Raw genomic sequence first — 17,617 nt, 5'->3', positions numbered from 1 at the left:
CATTGTATGGGTGTGTGTTACATTACATTCACTAGTAGCAGGGAGAAAAACATCACGGGGTGGTGCGCATTGTATGGGTGTGTGTTACATTACATTCACTAGTAGGAATGAGAAAAACATCACGGGGTGGTGCGCATTGTATGTGTGTGTTTTACATTACATTCACCTGTAGGAGTGAGAAAAACATCACGTGGTGGTGCGCATTGTATGGGTGTGTGTTACATTGCATTCACTAGTAGGAGTGAGAAAAACATCATGGGGTGGTGCGCATTGTATGGGTGTGTATTACATTAGATTCACTAGTCGGAGTGAGAAAAACATCACGGGGCGGTGCGCATTGTATGGGTGTGTGTTACATTAGATTCACTAGTAGGAGTGAGAAAAACATCACGGGGTGGTGCGCATTGTATGGGTGTGTGTTACATTACATTCACTAATAGGAGTGAGAAAAACATCACGGGGTGGTGCGCATTGTATGGTTGTGTGTTTCATTACATTCACTAGTAGGAGTGAGAAAAACATCACGGGGTGGTGCGCATTGTATGGGTGTGTGTTACATTACATTGACTAGTAGGAGTGAAAAAAACATCACGGGGTGGTGCGCATTGTATGGGTGTGTGTTACATTACATTCACTAGTAGGAGTGAGAAAAACATCACGGTGTGGTGTGCATTGTATGGGTGTGTGTTACATTACATTCACTACTAGGAGTGAGAAAAACATCACGGGGTGGTGTGAATCGGAGGGTCTGAATTAGGATAGGCAGTGAGTGGCAATGTAGGATGGAGAAAAGCACCGCGGGGTGGTCAGCATGGGGAGGTCAGGGAACATGCAGTGGCAATGTAGGATAGGTTTCTGAAAAACATCGCGGGGTGGTGCGCATTGTATGGGTGTGTGTTACATTAGATTCACTAGTAGGAGTGAGAAAAACATCACGGGGTGGTGCGCATTGTATGGGAGTGTGTTACATTACATTCACTAGTAGGAGTGAGAAAAACATCACGGGGTGGTGCGCATTGTATGGGTGTGTGTTACATTAGATTCACTAGTAGGAGTGAGAAAAACATCACGGGGTGGTGCGCATTGTATGGGTGTGTGTTACATTACATTCACTAGTAGGAGTGAGAAAAACATCACGGGGTGGTGCCCATTGTATGGGTGTGTGTTACATTACATTCACTAGTAGGAGTGAGAAAAACATCACGGGGTGGTGCGCATTGTATGGGTGTGTGTTACATTACATTCACTAGTAGGAGTGAGAAAAACATCACGGGGTGGTGCGCATTGTATGGGTGTGTGTTACATTACATTCACTAGTAGGAGTGAGAAAAACATCACGGGGTGGTACGCATTGTATGGGTGTGTGTTACATTACATTCACTAGTAGGAGTGAGAAAAACATCACGGGGTGGTGCGCATTGTGTGGGTGTGTGTTACATTACATTCACTAGTAGGAGTGAGAAAAACATCACGGGGTGGTGTGCATTGTATGGGTGTGTGTTACATTACATTCACTACTAGGAGTGAGAAAAACATCACGGGGTGGTGTGAATCGGAGGGTCTGAATTAGGATAGGCAGTGAGTGGCAATGTAGGATGGAGAAAAGCACCGCGGGGTGGTCAGCATGGGGAGGTCAGGGAACATGCAGTGGCAATGTAGGATAGGTTTCTGAAAAACATAGCGGGGTGGTGGGCATTGTATGGGTGTGTGTTACATTAGATTCACTAGTAGGAGTGAGAAAACCATCACGGGGTGGTGCGCATTGTATGGGTGTGTGTTACATTACATTCACTAGTAGGAGTGAGAAAAACATCACGGGGTGGTGCGCAATGTATGGGTGTGTGTTACATTACATTCACTAATAGGAGTGAGAAAAACATCACGGGGTGGTGCTCATTGTATGGGTGTGTGTTACATTACATTGACTAGTAGGAGTGAGAAAAACATCACGGGGTAGTGCGCATTGTATGGGTGTGTGTTACATTACATTCACTAGTAGGAGTGAGAAAAACATCACGGGGTGGTGCGCATTGTATGGGTGTGTGTTACATTACATTCACTAGTAAGAGTGAGAAACACTTCACGGGGTGGTGCGCATTGTATGGGTGTGTGTTACATTACATTCCCTAGTAGGAGTGAGAAAAACATCACGGGGTGGTGCGCATTGTATGGGTGTGTGTTACATTACATTCACTAGTAGGAGGGAGAAAAACATCACGGGGTGGTGTGCATTGTATGGGTGTGTGTTACATTACATTCACTACTAGAAGTGAGAAAAACATCACGGGGTGGTGTGAATCGGAGTGTCTGAATTAGGATAGGCAGTGAGTGGCAATGTAGGATGGAGAAAAGCACCGCGGGGTGGTCACCATGGGGAGGTCAGGGAACATGCAGTGGCAATGTAGGATAGGTTTCTGAAAAACATCGCGGGGTGGTGCGCATTGTATGGGTGTGTGTTACATTAGATTCACTAGTAGGAGTGAGAAAAACATCAAGGGGTGGTGCGCATTGTATGGGTGTGTGTTACATTACATTCACTCGTAGGAGTGAGAAAAACATCACGGGGTGGTGCGCATTTTATGGGTGTGTGTTACATTACATTCACTAGTAGGAGTGAGAAAAACATCACGGGGTGCTGTGCATTGTATGGGTGTGTGTTACATTAGATTCACTAGTAGGAGTGAGAAAAACATCACAGGGTGGTGCATATTGTATGGGTGTGTGTTACATTACATTCACTAGTAGGAGTGAGAAAAACATCACGGGGTGGTGCGCATTGTATGGGTGTGTGTTACATTACATTGACTAGTAGGAGTGAGAAAAACATCACGGGGTGGTGCGCATTGTATGGCTGTGTGTTACATTACATTCACTAATAGGAGTGAGAAAAACATCACGGGGTGGTGCTCATTGTGTGGGTGTGTGTTACATTACATTGACTAGTAGGAGTGAGAAAAACATCACGGGGTAGTGCGCATTGTATGGGTGTGTGTTACATTACATTCACTAGTAGGAGTGAGAAAAACATCACGGGGTGGTGCGCATTGTATGGGTGTGTGTTACATTACATTCACTAGTAAGAGTGAGAAACACATCACGGGGTAGTGCGCATTGTATGGGTGTGTGTTACATTACATTCACTAGTAGGAGTGAGAAAAACATCACGGGGTGGTGCGCATTGTATGGGTGTGTGTTACATTACATTCACTAGTAGGAGTGAGAAAAACATCACGGGGTGGTGCGCATTGTATGGGTGTGTGTTACATTAGATTCACTAGTAGGAGTGAGAAAAATATCACGGGGTGGTGCGCATTGTATGGGTGTGTGTTACATTAGATTCACTAGTAGGAGTGAGAAAAACATCACGGGGTGGTGCGCATTGTATGGGTGTGTGTTACATTACATTCACTAGTAGGAGTGAGAAAAACATCACGGGGTGGTGCGCTTGTATGGGTGTGTGTTACATTACATTCACTAGTAGGAGTGAGAAAAACATCACGGGGTGGTGCGCATTGTATGGGTGTGTGTTACATTACATTCACTAGTAGGAGTGAGAAAAACATCACGGGGTGGTGCGCATTGTATGGGTGTGTGTTACATTACATTCACTAGTAGGAGTGAGAAAAAGATCACGGGGTGGTACGCATTGTATGGGTATGTGTTACATTACATTCACTAGTAGGAGTGAGAAAAACATCACGGGGTGGTGCGCATTGTGTGGGTGTGTGTTACATTACATTCACTAGTAGGCATGAGAAAAACGTCACAGGGTGGTGCGCATTGTATGGGTGTGTGTTACATTGCATTCACTAGTAGGAGTGAGAAAGACATCACGGGGTGGTGTGAATCGGAGGCTCTGAATTAGTATAGGCAGTGAGTGGCAATGTAGGATGGAGAAAAGCACCGCGTGGTGGTCAGCATGGGAAGGTCAGGGAACATGCAGTGGCAATGTAGGATAGGTTTCTGAAAAACATCGCGGGGTGGGGCGCATTGTATGGGTGTGTGTTACATTACATTCACTAGTAGGAGTGAGAAAAACATCACGGGGCAGTGCCCATTGTATGGGTGTGTGTTACATTACATTCACTAGTAGCAGTGAGAAAAACATCACGGGGTGCTGCGCATTGTATGGGTGTGTGTTACATTACATTCACTAGTAGCAGTGAGAAAAACATCACGGGGTGGTGCGCATTGTATGGGTGTGTGTTTCATTACATTCACTAGTAGGAGTGAGAAAAACATCACGGGGTGGTGTGCATTGTATGGGTGTGTGTTACATTACATTCACTACTAGGAGTGAGAAAAACATCACGGGGTGGTGTGAATCGGAGGGTCTGAATTAGGATAGGCAGTGAGTGGCAATGTAGGATGGAGAAAAGCACCGCGGGGTGGTCAGCATGGGGAGGTCAGGGAACATGCAGTGGCAATGTAGGATAGGTTTCTGAAAAACATCGCGGGGTGGTGGGCATTGTATGGGTGTGTGTTACATTAGATTCACTAGTAGGAGTGAGAAAAACATCACGGGGTGGTGCGCATTGTATGGGTGTGTGTTACATTACATTCACTAGTAGGAGTGAGAAAAACATCACGGGGTGGTGCGCATTGTATGGGTGTGTGTTACATTACATTCACTAGTAGGAGTGAGAAAAACATCACGGGGTGGTGCGCATTGTATGGGTGTGTGTTACATTACATTGACTAGTAGGAGTGAGAAAAACATCACGGGGTAGTGCGCATTGTATGGGTGTGTGTTACATTACATTCACTAGTAGGAGTGAGAAAAACATCACGGGGTGGTGCGCATTGCATGGGTGTGTGTTACATTACATTCACTAGTAAGAGTGAGAAACACTTCACGGGGTGGTGCGCATTGTATGGGTGTGTGTTACATTACATTCACTAGTAGGAGTGAGAAAAACATCACGGGGTGGTTCGCATTGTATGGGTGTGTGTTACATTACATTCACTAGTAGGAGGGAGAAAAACATCACGGGGTGGTGTGCATTGTATGGGTGTGTGTTACATTACATTCTCTACTAGGAGTGAGAAAAACATCACGGGGTGGTGTGAATCAGAGTGTCTGAATTAGGATAGGCAGTGAGTGGCAATGTAGGATGGAGAAAAGCACCGCGGGGTGGTCAGCATGGGGAGGTCAGGGAACATGCAGTGGCAATATAGGATAGGTTTCTGAAAAACATCGCGGGGTGGTGCGCATTGTATGGGTGTGTGTTACATTAGATTCACTAGTAGGAGTGAGAAAAACATCAAGGGGTGGTGCGCATTGTATGGGTGTGTGTTACATTACATTCACTAGTAGGAGTGAGAAAAACATCACGGGGTGGTACGCATTGTATGGGTATGTGTTACATTACATTCACTAGTAGGAGTGAGAAAAACATCACGGGGTGGTGCGCATTGTGTGGGTGTGTGTTACATTACATTCACTAGTAGGAGTGAGAAAAACATCACGGGGTGGTGCGCATTGTATGGGTATGTGTTACATTACATTCACTAGTAGGAGTGAGAAAAACATCACGGCGTGGTGCGCATTGTGTGGGTGTTACATTACATTCACTAGTAGGAGTGAGAAAAACGTCATGGGGTGGTGCGCATTGTATGGGTGTGTGTTACATTGCATTCACTAGTAGGAGTGAGAAAGACATCACGGGGTGGTGTGAATCGGAGGCTCTGAATTAGTATAGGCAGTGAGTGGCAATGTAGGATGGAGAAAAGCACCGCGTGGTGGTCAGCATGGGAAGGTCAGGGAACATGCAGTGGCAATGTAGGATAGGTTTCTGAAAAACATCGCGGGGTGGGGCGCATTGTATGGGTGTGTGTTACATTACATTCACTAGTAGGAGTGAGAAAAACATCACGGGGTAGTGCGCATTGTATGGGTGTGTGTTACATTACATTCACTAGTAGCAGTGAGAAAAACATCACGGGGTGTTGCGCATTGTATGGGTGTGTGTTACATTACATTCACTAGTAGCAGTGAGAAAAACATCACGGGGTGGTGCGCATTGTATGGGTGTGTGTTTCATTACATTCACTAGTAGGAGTGAGAAAAACATCACGGGGTGGTGTGCATTGTATGGGTGTGTGTTACATTACATTCACTACTAGGAGTGAGAAAAACATCACGGGGTGGTGTGAATCGGAGGGTCTGAATTAGGATAGGCAGTGAGTGGCAATGTAGGATGGAGAAAAGCACCGCGGGGTGGTCAGCATGGGGAGGTCAGGGAACATGCAGTGGCAATGTAGGACAGGTTTCTGAAAAACATCGCGGGGTGGTGGGAATTGTATGGGTGTGTGTTACATTAGATTCACTAGTAGGAGTGAGAAAAACATCAAGGGGTGGTGCGCATTGTATGGGTGTGTGTTACATTACATTGACTAGTAGGAGTGAGAAAAACATCACGGGGTGGTGCGCATTGTATGGGTGTTTGTTACATTACATTCACTAGTAGGAGTGAGAAAAACATCACGGGGTGGTGCGCATTGTATGGGTGTGTGTTACATTACATTGACTAGTAGGAGTGAGAAAAACATCACGGGGTGGTGGATATTGTATGGCTGTGTGTTACATTACATTCACTAATAGGAGTGAGAAAAACATCAAGGGGTGGTGCTCATTGTATGGGTGTGTGTTACATTACATTGACTAGTAGGAGTGAGAAAAACATCACGGGGTAGTGCGCATTGTATGGGTGTGTGTTACATTACATTCACTAGTAGGAGTGAGAAAAACCTCACGGGGTGGTGCGCATTGTATGGGTGTGCGTTACATTACATTCACTAGTAAGAGTGAGAAACACATCACGGGGTGGTGCGCATTGTATGGGTGTGTGTTACATTACATTCACTAGTAGGAGTGAGAAAAACATCACGGGGTGGTGTGCATTGTATGGGTGTGTGTTACATTACATTCACTAGTAGGAGTGAGAAAAACATCACGGGGTAGTGCGCATTGTATGGGTGTGTGTTACATTACATTCACTAGTAGCAGTGAGAAAAACATCACGGGGTGTTGCGCATTGTATGGGTGTGTGTTACATTACATTCACTAGTAGTAGTGAGAAAAACATCACGGGGTAGTGCGCATTGTATGGGTGTGTGTTTCATTACATTCACTAGTAGGAGTGAGAAAAACATCACGGGGTGGTGCGCATTGTATGGGTGTGTGTTACATTACATTCACTAGTAGGAGTGAGAAAAACATCACGGGGTGGTGCGCATTGTATGGGTGTGTGTTACATTACACTGACTAGTAGGAGTGAGAAAAACATCACGGGGTGGTGCGCATTGTATGGGTGTGTGTTTCATTACATTCACTAATAGGAGTGAGAAAAACATCACGGGGTGGTGCTCATTGTATGGGTGTGTGTTACATTACATTGACTAGTAGGAGTGAGAAAAACATCACGGGGTAGTGCGCATTGTATGGGTGTGTGTTACATTACATTCACTAGTAGGAGTGAGAAAAACATCACGGGGTGGTGCGCATTGTATGGGTGTGTGTTACATTACATTCACTAGTAAGAGTGAGAAACACATCACGGGGTGGTGCGCATTGTATGGGCGTGTGTTACATTACATTCACTAGTAGGAGGGAGAAAAACATCACGGGGTGGTGTGCATTGTATGGGTGTGTGTTACATTACATTCACTACTAGGAGTGAGAAAAACATCACGGGGAGGTGTGAATCGGAGTGTCTGAATTAGGATAGGCAGTGAGTGGCAATGTAGGATGGAGAAAAGCACCGCGGGGTGGTCAGCATGGGGAGGTCAGGGAACATGCAGTGGCAATGTAGGATAGGTTTCTGAAAAACATCGCGGGGTGGTGGGCATTGTATGGGTGTGTGTTACATTAGATTCACTAGTAGGAGTGAGAAAAACATCACGGGGTGGTGCGCATTGTATGGGTGTGTGTTACATTACATTCACTAGTAGGAGTGAGAAAAACATCACGGGGTGGTGCGCAATGTATGGGTGTGTGTTACATTACATTCACTAATAGGAGTGAGAAAAACATCACGGGGTGGTGCTCATTGTATGGGTGTGTGTTACATTACATTGACTAGTAGGAGTGAGAAAAACATCACGGGGTAGTGCGCATTGTATGGGTGTGTGTTACATTACATTCACTAGTAGGAGTGAGAAAAACATCACGGGGTGGTGCGCATTGTATGGGTGTGTGTTACATTACATTCACTAGTAAGAGTGAGAAACACTTCACGGGGTGGTGCGCATTGTATGGGTGTGTGTTACATTACATTCCCTAGTAGGAGTGAGAAAAACATCACGGGGTGGTGCGCATTGTATGGGTGTGTGTTACATTACATTCACTAGTAGGAGGGAGAAAAACATCACGGGGTGGTGTGCATTGTATGGGTGTGTGTTACATTACATTCACTACTAGAAGTGAGAAAAACATCACGGGGTGGTGTGAATCGGAGTGTCTGAATTAGGATAGGCAGTGAGTGGCAATGTAGGATGGAGAAAAGCACCGCGGGGTGGTCACCATGGGGAGGTCAGGGAACATGCAGTGGCAATGTAGGATAGGTTTCTGAAAAACATCGCGGGGTGGTGCGCATTGTATGGGTGTGTGTTACAGTAGATTCACTAGTAGGAGTGAGAAAAAGATCAAGGGGTGGTGCGCATTGTATGGGTGTGTGTTACATTACATTCACTAGTAGGAGTGAGAAAAACATCACGGGGTGGTACGCATTGTATGGGTATGTGTTACATTACATTCACTAGTAGGAGTGAGAAAAACATCACGGGGAGGTGCGCATTGTGTGGCTGTGTGTTACATTACATTCACTAGTAGGAGTGAGAAAAACGTCACGGGTGGCGCGCATTGTATGGCTGTGTGTTACATTGCATTCACTAGTAGGAGTGAGAAAGACATCACGGGGTGGTGTGAATCGGAGGCTCTGAATTAGTATAGGCAGTGAGTGGCAATGTAGGATGGAGAAAAGCACCGCGTGGTGGTCAGCATTTGAAGGTCAGGAAACATGCAGTGGCAATGTAGGATAGGTTTCTGAAAAACATCGCGGGGTGGGGCGCATTGTATGGGTGTTTTACATTACAATCACTAGTAGCAGTGAGAAAAACATCACGGGGTGTTGCGCATTGTATGGGTGTGTGTTACATTACATTCACTAGTAGCAGTGAGAAAAACATCACGGGGTGGTGCGCATTGTATGGGTGTGTGTTTCATTACATTCACTAGTAGGAGTGAGAAAAACATCACGGGGTGGTGTGCATTGTATGGGTGTGTGTTACATTACATTCACTACTAGGAGTGAGAAAAACATCACGGGGTGGTGTGAATCGGAGGGTCTGAATTAGGAGAGGCAGTGAGTGGCAATGTAGGATGGAGAAAAGCACCGCGGGGTGGTCAGCATGGGGAGGTCAGGGAACATGCAGTGGCAATGTAGGATAGGTTTCTGAAAAACATCGAGGGGTGGTGGGCATTGTATGGGTGTGTGTTACATTACATTGACTAGTAGGAGTGAGAAAAACATCACGGGGTGGTGGATATTGTATGGCTGTGTGTTACATTACATTCACTAATAGGAGTGAGAAAAACATCAAGGGGTGGTGCTCATTGTATGGGTGTGTGTTACATTACATTGACTAGTAGGAGTGAGAAAAACATCACGGGGTAGTGCGCATTGTATGGGTGTGTGTTACATTACATTCACTAGTAGGAGTGAGAAAAACCTCACGGGGTGGTGCGCATTGTATGGGTGTGCGTTACATTACATTCACTAGTAAGAGTGAGAAACACATCACGGGGTGGTGCGCATTGTATGGGTGTGTGTTACATTACATTCACTAGTAGGAGTGAGAAAAACATCACGGGGTGGTGTGCATTGTATGGGTGTGTGTTACATTACATTCACTAGTAGGAGTGAGAAAAACATCACGGGGTAGTGCGCATTGTATGGGTGTGTGTTACATTACATTCACTAGTAGCAGTGAGAAAAACATCACGGGGTGTTGCGCATTGTATGGGTGTGTGTTACATTACATTCACTAGTAGTAGTGAGAAAAACATCACGGGGTAGTGCGCATTGTATGGGTGTGTGTTTCATTACATTCACTAGTAGGAGTGAGAAAAACATCACGGGGTGGTGCGCATTGTATGGGTGTGTGTTACATTACATTCACTAGTAGGAGTGAGAAAAACATCACGGGGTGGTGCGCATTGTATGGGTGTGTGTTACATTACACTGACTAGTAGGAGTGAGAAAAACATCACGGGGTGGTGCGCATTGTATGGGTGTGTGTTTCATTACATTCACTAATAGGAGTGAGAAAAACATCACGGGGTGGTGCTCATTGTATGGGTGTGTGTTACATTACATTGACTAGTAGGAGTGAGAAAAACATCACGGGGTAGTGCGCATTGTATGGGTGTGTGTTACATTACATTCACTAGTAGGAGTGAGAAAAACATCACGGGGTGGTGCGCATTGTATGGGTGTGTGTTACATTACATTCACTAGTAAGAGTGAGAAACACATCACGGGGTGGTGCGCATTGTATGGGCGTGTGTTACATTACATTCACTAGTAGGAGGGAGAAAAACATCACGGGGTGGTGTGCATTGTATGGGTGTGTGTTACATTACATTCACTACTAGGAGTGAGAAAAACATCACGGGGAGGTGTGAATCGGAGTGTCTGAATTAGGATAGGCAGTGAGTGGCAATGTAGGATGGAGAAAAGCACCGCGGGGTGGTCAGCATGGGGAGGTCAGGGAACATGCAGTGGCAATGTAGGATAGGTTTCTGAAAAACATCGCGGGGTGGTGGGCATTGTATGGGTGTGTGTTACATTAGATTCACTAGTAGGAGTGAGAAAAACATCACGGGGTGGTGCGCATTGTATGGGTGTGTGTTACATTACATTCACTAGTAGGAGTGAGAAAAACATCACGGGGTGGTGCGCAATGTATGGGTGTGTGTTACATTACATTCACTAATAGGAGTGAGAAAAACATCACGGGGTGGTGCTCATTGTATGGGTGTGTGTTACATTACATTGACTAGTAGGAGTGAGAAAAACATCACGGGGTAGTGCGCATTGTATGGGTGTGTGTTACATTACATTCACTAGTAGGAGTGAGAAAAACATCACGGGGTGGTGCGCATTGTATGGGTGTGTGTTACATTACATTCACTAGTAAGAGTGAGAAACACTTCACGGGGTGGTGCGCATTGTATGGGTGTGTGTTACATTACATTCCCTAGTAGGAGTGAGAAAAACATCACGGGGTGGTGCGCATTGTATGGGTGTGTGTTACATTACATTCACTAGTAGGAGGGAGAAAAACATCACGGGGTGGTGTGCATTGTATGGGTGTGTGTTACATTACATTCACTACTAGAAGTGAGAAAAACATCACGGGGTGGTGTGAATCGGAGTGTCTGAATTAGGATAGGCAGTGAGTGGCAATGTAGGATGGAGAAAAGCACCGCGGGGTGGTCACCATGGGGAGGTCAGGGAACATGCAGTGGCAATGTAGGATAGGTTTCTGAAAAACATCGCGGGGTGGTGCGCATTGTATGGGTGTGTGTTACAGTAGATTCACTAGTAGGAGTGAGAAAAAGATCAAGGGGTGGTGCGCATTGTATGGGTGTGTGTTACATTACATTCACTAGTAGGAGTGAGAAAAACATCACGGGGTGGTACGCATTGTATGGGTATGTGTTACATTACATTCACTAGTAGGAGTGAGAAAAACATCACGGGGAGGTGCGCATTGTGTGGCTGTGTGTTACATTACATTCACTAGTAGGAGTGAGAAAAACGTCACGGGTGGCGCGCATTGTATGGCTGTGTGTTACATTGCATTCACTAGTAGGAGTGAGAAAGACATCACGGGGTGGTGTGAATCGGAGGCTCTGAATTAGTATAGGCAGTGAGTGGCAATGTAGGATGGAGAAAAGCACCGCGTGGTGGTCAGCATTTGAAGGTCAGGAAACATGCAGTGGCAATGTAGGATAGGTTTCTGAAAAACATCGCGGGGTGGGGCGCATTGTATGGGTGTTTTACATTACAATCACTAGTAGCAGTGAGAAAAACATCACGGGGTGTTGCGCATTGTATGGGTGTGTGTTACATTACATTCACTAGTAGCAGTGAGAAAAACATCACGGGGTGGTGCGCATTGTATGGGTGTGTGTTTCATTACATTCACTAGTAGGAGTGAGAAAAACATCACGGGGTGGTGTGCATTGTATGGGTGTGTGTTACATTACATTCACTACTAGGAGTGAGAAAAACATCACGGGGTGGTGTGAATCGGAGGGTCTGAATTAGGAGAGGCAGTGAGTGGCAATGTAGGATGGAGAAAAGCACCGCGGGGTGGTCAGCATGGGGAGGTCAGGGAACATGCAGTGGCAATGTAGGATAGGTTTCTGAAAAACATCGAGGGGTGGTGGGCATTGTATGGGTGTGTGTTACATTAGATTCACTAGTAGGAGTGAGAAAAACATCACGGGGTGGTGCGCATTGTATGGGTGTGTGTTACATTACATTCACTAGTAGGAGTGAGAAAAACACCACGGGGTGGTGCGCATTGTATGGGTGTGTGTTACATTACGTTCACTAGTAGGAGTGAGAAAAACATCACGGGGTGGTGCGCATTGTATGGGTGTGTGTTACATTACATTGACTAGTAGGAGTGAGAAAAACATCACCTGGTGGTGCGCATTGTATGGCTGTGTGTTACATTACATTCACTAATAGGAGTGAGAAAAACATCACGAGGTGGTGCTCATTGTATGGGTGTGTGTTACATTACATTGACTAGTAGGAGTGAGAAAAACATCACGGGGTAGTGCGCATTGTATGGGTGTGTGTTACATTACATTCACTAGTAGGAGTGAGAAAAACATCACGGGGTGGTGCGCATTGTATGGGTGTGTGTTACATTACATTCACTAATAAGAGTGAGAAACACATCACGGGGTGGTGCGCATTGTATGGGTGTGTTTTACATTACATTCACTAGTAGGAGTGAGAAAAACATCACGGGGTGGTGCGCATTGTATGGGTGTGTGTTACATTACATTCACTAGTAGGAGGGAGAAAAACATCACGGGGTGGTGTGCATTGTATGGGTGTGTGTTACATTACATTCACTACTAGGAGTGAGAAAAACATCACGGGGTGGTGTGAATCGGAGTGTCTGAATTAGGATAGGCAGTGAGTGGCAATGTAGGATGGAGAAAAGCACCGCGGGGTGGTCAGCATGGGGAGGTCAGGGAATATGCAGTGGCAATGTAGGAAGGGTTTCTGCTAAACATCGCGGGGTGGTGCGCATTGTATGGGTGTGTGTTACATTAGATTCACTAGTAGGAGTGAGAAAAACATCAAGGGGTGGTGCGCATTGTATGGGTGTGTGTTACATTACATTCACTAGTAGGAGTGAGAAAAACATCACGGGGTGGTACGCATTGTATGGGTATGTGTTACATTACATTCACTAGTAGGAGTGAGAAAAACATCACGGGGTGGTGCGCATTGTGTGGGTGTGTGTTACATTACATTCACTAGTAGGAGTGAGAAAAACATCACGGGGTGGTGCGCATTGTATGGGTATGTGTTACATTACATTCACTAGTAGGAGTGAGAAAAACATCACGGGGTGGTGCGCATTGTGTGGATGTGTGTCACATTACATTCACTAGTAGGAGTGAGAAAAACGTCACGGGGTGGTGCGCATTGTATGGGTGTGTGTTACATTGCATTCACTAGTAGGAGTGAGAAAGACATCACGGGGTGGTGTGAATCGGAGGCTCTGAATTAGTATAGGCAGTGAGTGGCAATGTAGGATGGAGAAAAGCACCGCGTGGTGGTCAGCATGGGAAGGTCAGGGAACATGCATTGGCAATGTAGGATAGGTTTCTGAAAAACATCGCGGGGTGCGCATTGTATGGGTGTGTGTTACATTACATTCACTAGTAGGAGTGAGAAAAACATCACGGGGTAGTGCGCATTGTATGGGTGTGTGTTACATTACATTCACTAGTAGCAGTGAGAAAAACATCACGGGGGGTAGTTGCGCATTGTATGGGTGTGTGTTACATTACATTCACTAGTAGCAGTGAGAAAAACATCACGGGGTGGTGCGCATTGTATGGGTGTGTGTTTCATTACATTCACTAGTAGGAGTGAGAAAAACATCACGGGGTGGTGTGCATTGTATGGGTGTGTGTTACATTACATTCACTACTAGGAGTGAGAAAAACATCACGGGGTGGTGTGAATCGGAGGGTCTGAATTAGGATAGGCAGTGAGTGGCAATGTAGGATGGAGAAAAGCACCGCGGGGTGGTCAGCATTGGGAGGTCAGGGAACATGCAGTGGAAATGTAGGATAGGTTTCTGAAAAACATCGCGGGGTGGTGGGCATTGTATGGGTGTGTGTTACATTAGATTCACTAGTAGGAGTGAGAAAAACATCACGGGGTGGTGCGAATTGTATGGGTGTGTGTTACATTACATTCACTAGTAGGAGTGAGAAAAACATCACGGGGTGGTGCGCATTGTATGGGTGTGTGTTACATTACATTCACTAGTAGGAGTGAGAAAAACATCGCGGGGTGGTGCGCATTGTATGGGTGTGTGTTACATTACATTGACTAGTAGGAGTGAGAAAAACATCACGGGGTGGTGCGCATTGTATGGCTGTGTGTTACATTACATTCACTAATAGGAGTGAGAAAAACATCAAGGGGTGGTGCTCATTGTATGGGTGTGTGTTACATTACATTGACTAGTAGGAGTGAGAAAAACATCACGGGGTAGTGCGCATTGTATGGGTGTGTGTTACATTACATTCACTAGTAGGAGTGAGAAAAACATCACGGGGTGGTGCGCATTGTATGGTTGTGTGTTACATTACATTCACTAGTAAGAGTGAGAAACACATCACGGGATGGTGCGCATTGTATGGGTGTGTGTTACATTACATTCACTATTAGGAGTGAGAAAAACATCACGGGGTGGTGTGCATTGTATGGGTGTGTGTTACATTACATTCACTACTAGGAGTGAGAAAAACATCACGGGGTGGTGTGAATCAGAGTGTCTGAATTAGGATAGGCAGTGAGTGGCAATGTAGGATGGAGAAAAGCACCGCGTGGTGGTCAGCATGGGAAGGTCAGGGAACATGCAGTGGCAATGTAGGATAGGTTTCTGAAAAACATCACGGGGTGGGGCGCATTGTATGGGTGTGTGTTACATTACATTCACTAGTAGGAGTGAGAAAAACATCACGGGGTAGTGCGCATTGTATGGGTGTGTGTTACATTACATTCACTAGTAGCAGTGAGAAAAACATCACGGGGTGTTGCGCATTGTATGGGTGTGTGTTACATTACATTCACTAGTAGCAGTGAGAAAAACATCACGGGGTAGTGCGCATTGTATGGGTGTGTGTTTCATTACATTCACTAGTAGGAGTGAGAAAAACATCACGGGGTGGTGCGCATTGTATGGGTGTGTGTTACATTACATTCACTAGTAGGAGTGAGAAAAACATCACGGGGTGGTGCGCATTGTATGGGTATGTGTTACATTACATTCACTAGTAGGAGTGAGAAAAACATCACGGGGTGGTGCGCATTGTATGGGTGTGTGTTACATTACATTCACTAGTAGGAGTGAGAAAAACGTCACGGGGTGGTGCGCATTGTATGGGTGTGTGTTACATTGCATTCACTAGTAGGAGTGAGAAAGACATCACGGGGTGGTGTGAATCGGAGGCTCTGAATTAGTATAGGCAGTGAGTGGCAATGTAGGTTGGAGAAAAGCACCGCGTGGTGGTCAGCATGGGAAGGTCAGGGAACATGCAGTGGCAATGTAGGATAGGTTTCTGAAAAACATCGCGGGGTGGGGCGCATTGTATGGGTGTGTGTTACATTACATTCACTAGTAGGAGTGAGAAAAACATCACGGGGTAGTGCGAATTGTATGGGTATGTGTTACATTACATTCACTAGTAGCAGTGAGAAAAACATCACGGGGTAGTGCGCATTGTATGGGTGTGTGTTTCATTACATTCACTAGTAGGAGTGAGAAAAACATCACGGGGTGGTGCGCATTGTATGGGTGTGTGTTACATTACATTCACTAGTAGGAGTGAGAAAAACGTCACGGGGTGGTGCGCATTGTATGGGTGTGTGTTACATTGCATTCACTAGTAGGAGTGAGAAAGACATCACGGGGTGGTGTGAATCGGAGGCTCTGAATTAGTATAGGCAGTGAGTGGCAATGTAGGATGGAGAAAAGCACCGCGTGGTGGTCAGCATGGGAAGGTCAGGGAACATGCAGTGGCAATGTAGGATAGGTTTCTGAAAAACATCGCGGGGTGGTGCGCATTGTATGGGTGTGTGTTACATTACATTCACTAGTAGGAGTGAGAAAAACATCATGCGGTAGTGCGCATTGTATGGGTGTGTGTTACATTACATTGACTACTAGGAGTGAGAAAAACATCACTGGGTGGTGTGAATCGGAGGGTCTGAATTAGGGTAGGCAGTGAGTGGCAATGTAGGATGGAGAAAAGCACCGCGGGTTGGTCAGCATGGGGAGGTCAGGGAACATGCAGTGGCAATGTAGGATAGGTTTCTGAAAAGCATCACGGGGTGGTGCGCATTGTATGGGTGTGTGTTACATTACATTCACTAGTAAGAGTGAGAAACACATTCACGGGGTGGTGCGCATTGTATGGGTGTGTGTTACATTACATTCACTAGTAGGAGTGAGAAAAACATCACGGGGTGGTGTGCATTGTATGGGTGTGTGTTACATTACATTCACTACTAGGAGTGAGAAAACCATCACGGGGTGGTGTGAATCGGAGTGTCTGAATTAGGATAGGCAGTGAGTGGCAATGTAGGATGGAGAAAAGCACCGCGGGGTGGTCAGCATGGGGAGGTCAGGGAACATGCAGTGGCAATGTAGGATAGGTTTCTGAAAAACATCGCGGGGTGGTGCGCATTGTATGGGTGTGTGTTACATTAGATTCACTAGTAGGAGTGAGAAAAACATCAAGGGGTGGTGCGCATTGTATGGGTGTGTGTTACATTAGATTCACTAGTAGGAGTGAGAAAAACATCACGGGGTGGTGCGCATTGTATGGGTGTGTGTTACATTACATTGACTAGTAGGAGTGAGAAAAACATCACGGGGTGGTGGATATTGTATGGCTGTGTGTTACATTACATTCACTAATAGGAGTGAGAAAAACATCAAGGGGTGGTGCTCATTGTATGGGTGTGTGTTACATTACATTGACTAGTAGGAGTGAGAAAAACATCACGGGGTAGTGCGCATTGTATGGGTGTGTGTTACATTACATTCACTAGTAGGAGTGAGAAAAACCTCACGGGGTGGTGCGCATTGTATGGGTGTGCGTTACATTACATTCACTAGTAAGAGTGAGAAACACATCACGGGGTGGTGCGCATTGTATGGGTGTGTGTTACATTACATTCACTAGTAGGAGTGAGAAAAACATCACGGGGTGGTGTGCATTGTATGGGTGTGTGTTACATTACATTCACTAGTAGGAGTGAGAAAAACATCACGG

The sequence above is a fragment of the Cavia porcellus genome, unplaced genomic scaffold, assembly GCF_034190915.1.
Source record: "Cavia porcellus strain 051 isolate PalLab524CR breed Dunkin Hartley unplaced genomic scaffold, mCavPor4.1 scaffold_91, whole genome shotgun sequence".
NCBI classification, from domain to species: Eukaryota; Metazoa; Chordata; class Mammalia; order Rodentia; family Caviidae; genus Cavia; species Cavia porcellus.
The sequence above is the reverse complement of the archived record's forward strand: the minus strand, read 5'-3'. Positions refer to the sequence as shown.